Raw genomic sequence first — 5,961 nt, 5'->3', positions numbered from 1 at the left:
AGCCTCACGTCGGCGATCCCTTCGCAAGGCGGCTGACCCGTGAGGAAGTGACGCGAGCACGCATGTCGGTGGTGGCCGCGCCCCCGTTACGTAGAAAGTGTATAGAGTATAGGGTCACGTTTAGAGTAGCCCGTGGAGCTAAAATGTACCCGAACTTTCTTTGCTTTCTCCTTCTTTGCCTTGAGAGTGCCTTCAGGAGAGGGAAATCCTCCCAGTTCTTTAGATGGGGAAGTGATCCTGATAGCTGAAGGGGTTTCCCACTCCTACTTCCAATGCTCACGGGCTTGATTTGAGCTTCTGCCTTGTCTCCAGATGCTCAAGACTGCCCAGATCAGGGTTTCCCTAAACTTGGGTCTCCAGCTGATTTTGGACTAGAGTTCCCATCATTCCTGACCACTGGGGTGATCTCTACTACTCAGAAGTAAATGAAGGGAAAGCCTTTACTGAACTCATCAGGTGTTTGAACTCCTAGCAGATAGCCACAGAAGTGTCCTCTGCTCATGTGGATGGTGAGCAGATGATGATGCCACCATGTTTTAAATAGGACTGAAGCAGAGATCAAACATTGATTTTTATCTTAGAAAACTAATCTCTACAGAGGACATTGATATTAAATGTATTTTTGTTTCTTGCAATCCATTTTTGCAATCACTTTAGGTGCGGTAACACTATATTGATGATGTTTTCATCATATGGGAACAAGTATGACAAGTAGTTCAGTATTTAATAGCCTCATATTCCATGAGGTTTCCTAATCCTCCTTTAAAGCTTTAAAAGTTGGTGAAAATTACTACATGTTGTGGTAGCGAATTCCAGAGTTTATGAGCTGCATGACCCTTTTTCTTCAATCCTCATAGTTAGAATTCTCAGGGTTCCCTGGGGAGCAAGATTGACAAGCTACTCTGTCAAACTGTAGTTCTGGGAAGGGAATAGGAGTCTTCATAACAAATCTCAGAACCCTTCAGAAACTACAGTTCCCAGGAATCTTTGGAAGCTGTTCAAAGTTGTATAAAAGTGCTTTAATGTATGGTGCAGATGCAGGTCTTAGTTATGGGTGCAAACAGGCCACAACTTCATTGGTTATAGTACTATATTGGCTGGGCATGGGCAGGAATAATGATCAGATAGCCTGTCTGCTGTCCAGTGTTACACCCCAGCCCATTTGATTCTGGTGAAGTGTGTCCATGAACTCAAGATACGCACCTGCTGTTGTCCCATTGTGTATACATGTATTTTGGGATTTTCATTCCATTGCAGACTGCTCAATGTGGCTTGCAAAATGCTGTTACATGCCACCCCAATATCTGAGTGGTGTGAGATTCCAGGGATTCCATGCAAGCTTACCCAGGGTTTGTGTTTCCTTTTGGAAATGAAGCACAGGGGGAGATAATAATAATAATAATAATAATAATAATAATAATAATAATAAATAAATTATTATTATTTATGCCCCGCCCATCTGGCTGGGTCTCCCCCGCCACTCTGGGCAGCTTCCAACACACATCAAAATACATTAAAATATCACAGACTAAAAACTTCCCCAAACAGGGCTGCCTTTAGGTATTTTCTAAATGTCAGGTAGTTGTTTATCTCTCTGACCTCTGATGGGAGGGCATTCCACAGGGCGGGTGCCACTACCGAGAAGGCCCTCTGCCTGGTTCCCTGTAGTTTTGCTTCTCGCAGTGAGGGAACCGCCAGAAGGCCCGCCAGACTATGTTGTTTTTATGATATATGGTTTATTTACACATATATACAACCTGAGCCTACGATGGAGGGGTTAAAGGATTAACATCCCAAGAGGGTCTTGCTCAGGCATAGGCAAACTCTGCCCTCCAGATGTTTTGGGACAACAACTCCTATCATCCCTGACCACTGGTCCTGTTCGCTAGGGATGGTGGGAGTTGTAGTCCCAAAACATCTGGAGGGCCAAGTTTGCCTATGCCTGGTCTTGCTTTTCCCACAGCTTGCAACCCTGGATTCAAACAGACATCAGACATCATGGTCTGCTTGCTGCTTTGCATCTCAGTCACATAACCCATAACTCACATTGCTTCTCACAGTCTAAACCTCTCTAATCTGGTTTTATTGTCTAACTCGAGGGAGAGGCCTCAACCATTTGCTATCTCACACAGTCTCTTTGATGCTTTGTCCTCTTAATGGCTCATCCCACAAACTATCATCTCACAATGAAGCTTTGTTGTTGTTTAGTAGTGTCCGACTCTTCGTGACCCAATGAACCAGACCATGCCAGGCACTCCTGTCTTCCACTGCCTCCCGCAGTTTGGTCAAACTCATGTTCGTAGCTTCGAGAACACTGTCCAACCATCTCGTCCTCTGTCGTCCCCTTCTCCTAGTGCCCTCAATTTTTCCCAACATCAGGGTCTTTTCCAGGGAGTCTTCTCTTCTCATGAGGTGGCCAAAGTATTGGAGCCTCAGCTTCAGGATCTGTCCTTCCAGTGAGCACTCAGGGCTGATTTACTTCAGAATGGATAGGTTTGATCTTTTTGCAGTCCATGGGACTCTCAAGAGTCTCCTCCAGCACCATAATTCAAAAGCATCAATGAAGTTTACCCTAGTTTAATTGGCTTTTAAATCCTTAATTAGTTTTTTAATTCCAGGGGATTAAAAGTGTATTGCACACAACTTACCGTAATACAAAGGAATCTGGCACCTATTCTTAACACCGAGCCTTAATTAAATTCTAGCTCCTACTAGAGCCAGGACTACTAGGAGTGTCCTAGTACCTACGGTACAAACTCATAACAATACAATATCAATATCATAAGCTTGTAGTGAAAGTGAATTGGCATCTGAGCTAGTGATGCCTTTGGGTAGTATCTGACTAAGTTCTACTTTTAGAATTTTAGAATTACTTCTACTAATTTTAACAGTTAGCTTCACAAATGTCATACATATAGGATTCTCTGAATCCCTGGACTTCCCTCCACCCCTCCATGGTTTCCATAATTATTCTTTTCCAACTGCATCATATAATATTCTTCATATTTTCTTAACCCTCAGTTCTCACCATATTTCTTGCTACAGTGCAAGTGTGTGTTTTTTTAGAATCCTGCCAATGTTTTTACTTGTTTACAGTGTTCTTTTAGGTAACTTATAAACTGTTCCCTATTCTTTATTAAATTTGTTATCTTCTTGATCTCTGATCTTCCCAATCATTTTTGCTATTTCGGCATAGTTCATCATCTTTATCAGCCATTCTTCTCTTGCAGGTACTTTATCTTCCTTCCATCTTTGGACTAACAGCATCCGCGCAGCTGTCTGCTCCTTTGGTATTTCTGAATCTAAAATTCCTAATAAAAAATTCCCAATAAAAAGGCTTCTGGTTTTTTCACAAATGTCATTTTAAACATTTTTTCATTTAAACATTTTTTCCAACTCATTTTATACTTTTCAGCAGGGCTTTTATTCCAGGGGGAGCTCACAGGAACTCAGTCCTGGCACCAGTGTCATTATAAGACAAGGCACCTTTTTTCTAGAAAAATAGCACTGCTTTTCAGAATGGGCTGTTTTGGGCAAAACATTTATCTCTGCAGTCAGAAGAGAGAGGGAGATTAATGGCTGCAACAATAGTTGGGATATATTTTACCTCAACATAGTTCATTTATTAACTATTAATATGGAGAAAGTCTATTTAATGTACCCGATGAACTGGCTATCCCTACATTATAAAGCTGAATCAGTGTGACTTAAGTACTTTACCAAGTTGCCATGGTTATAAAGCTGGGAAGAAAAGTTGGTGCAAGAGCGAAATAGAGATTAAAAATTAAAAATATGTTTCAAACTGAAACTTCCTTCTCCAGCAAATGGAATTTCAGTTTTCATCCAGCAGAGGTCACTGAAACTTCTAAAATGTTTTTGAAGTAGTTTGTGTAGTGGAACCACATTGACCTCTAGACCTGTCCAAAGATATTTTGTTCTCTGGGGCAGAACAAAAAACTGGCCCCTCACCTCCAAATAAAGGTAAATATCAATACCGAAGGCCAGCCAAGCTGAGAGAAAAAATCCTACCCTCCCTAAAAAAAACCAGTTGCCTGACAACAGCCTCCACACTCTTGTCTAATGATAGGGAGCCAGTTTGCCAACCCATGTGACTGGTGATTAAACTATTTGAGAACCTGGGAGACCCAAGTTCAAAACCTCACTTCAGCCATGAAGCCCAGAGGGTGACCTTGGGCCAGTCACCTCCTCTCAGCCTAACCTACCTCACAAGGTTGTTGTGAAAATAAAAGCCCCCCCCCCGTGTTTCCCATGGAACTCAGTGTGTTAAAACGTACACAGGGATTGTGCTTTGAGCGAGATGTGAAGTCGAGCTAAACTGATTTCAGACACCATCATCATCATTTATTGAGTTTATATACCGCCCTATACTAGGGGGTCACATAATAAAATCGAGATATAAAACCACAAAATACATAACAAAAATAAAAACAACCAATAGGGCCGCCCCCACAAAAAACGCATTTTAAATGGGCATAAGATATAAATCATTATTATTAAGATGTATTATCATTATTACTGCAAAAATAATAATAATAGTTATTATTATTACAGGTATAGCCCACCCTTCCGCCCAGAAGTTCAAGGCAGCCCCCTTTTTATCCTCACGCCCACGAGGCACTAAGCCCCGCTGAGCCCCGAGCGGCCTACCTCGCAGGGACGGCCGACTGCCCTGTGCTGTGAGCGAGGCTTTCCCCCTTAGCGGGAGCCACGCCCCCAGAAGCGCTCGGCTACGGAGGCCTCCCATTCCCGACATGCACCGCCCGTTCCATAGGGATCGCCATCCCGTCCGATGTGGGCCGACCCCCTCGCCGCCCAGCCAGTGGTCTCGAGGCCTGCCTGTCACGCTCTTGCCCCGCCCCTGCGCTCCTCGCCTATAAGTGTCTCGCGCGGCCGCACGAACCTCTGCCGTTGCCGCTGCCTCCGCCACCGCCGGGTTTCGGTTTCCTGTGTTTGCAGAGCGCGGGGCGGGCGGGAGAAAACGGGTGGCAGCAGCGACGACGACGACTCTCTCTCTCTCCTTCTAGCTTTTGGTAAGCGTCGGGGCCGGGGCCTAAGTCTTAACGGTGCGCGCGTGTATATGGAGCATTGTATAGAAGCGTTATGCGTCCCCCTCCCCTTAAATTTGGGTTGCCAGTTGTGGGGGGCGAGGGCTGCAGTGGGACCGCACCGCACTAGCCGCAACAACCTTGTGATTTTCGTGTTGTGCGCCGCCCTGAGATCTACGGATACAAAGGCGGAGCACCAATTTAATCAACAACAACAACAACATGGACAGCAGTAGTTTCTACCGATGTGGGTCACGTGCACACACACCACAAAAAAACCCCACACAAATCTATGCATCATCCCCAGGTTGTTGGGGTTATATTGAATTTCTTTATGTATGGACAACCTGATCCTACTCAGGCGCTCTGGAACCCATTTGTTTCCGTAGATTGAAGCTTTTATGCATATACTCCCCCCCTCCCCCCCCAAATCACTTGCATTACTTTTGTACTCATAAGTCCAACTGAGCAACAGGTTTTTGATAATGTTTTACTCAGAGGAGCCCCACTGAAATTCGTTAACTCCCGATTGGCTAGAGTGTGGTGCTTGATAACTCCAAGGTCATGGGTTCAGTTCCCCATTAGAGGCTGCCTGCATCTTCTTGCAATGCTGGAATAGATGACCCCCGAGGTTCCTTCCAACTCTACAATTCTATGATTCTAAGTTAGGTCCATTAATTTCATTTTGTGAGCTCTGAGTGAAACTTAGTGGAATACCACCCTGGAGGAACTCTGATTACTGTACACCCCTCTGTGCGCTTTGGGGTGAGGCAGTGGGTTGTATATCTTTTCCAACCAGGCATGCTGTTTCCATTTTAAGATGTGGGAGGACTTTAGGTAATGCCTTTTCCTGGAACTCAGTCACATTTCTCTGGTATTGTAACCCTTGTCATGT

General features: G+C 44.4%; 1 protein-coding gene across 3 annotated transcripts in view; it reads left to right on the top strand.

The window, feature by feature from the left end:
• The first annotated feature begins 4,941 nt into the window (after positions 1–4,941).
• The window catches only part of LGMN (legumain), a 29,130-nt gene continuing 28,110 nt past the window's right edge, over positions 4,942–5,961 (top strand). For all 3 annotated transcript variants that reach the window (XM_035107132.3, XM_088672843.1, XM_035107142.3), the window contains exon 1: positions 4,942–5,051. The gene's annotated coding sequence lies outside the window, so the exon portion shown is untranslated. The remainder of the gene's footprint in view (positions 5,052–5,961) is intronic.

This window comes from Zootoca vivipara, chromosome 1 (genome assembly GCF_965207765.1).
Source record: "Zootoca vivipara chromosome 1, rZooViv2.hap1.1, whole genome shotgun sequence".
In the NCBI taxonomy this organism is placed as follows: Eukaryota; Metazoa; Chordata; class Lepidosauria; order Squamata; family Lacertidae; genus Zootoca; species Zootoca vivipara.
This window is presented reverse-complemented; position numbering and strand designations above follow the sequence as displayed.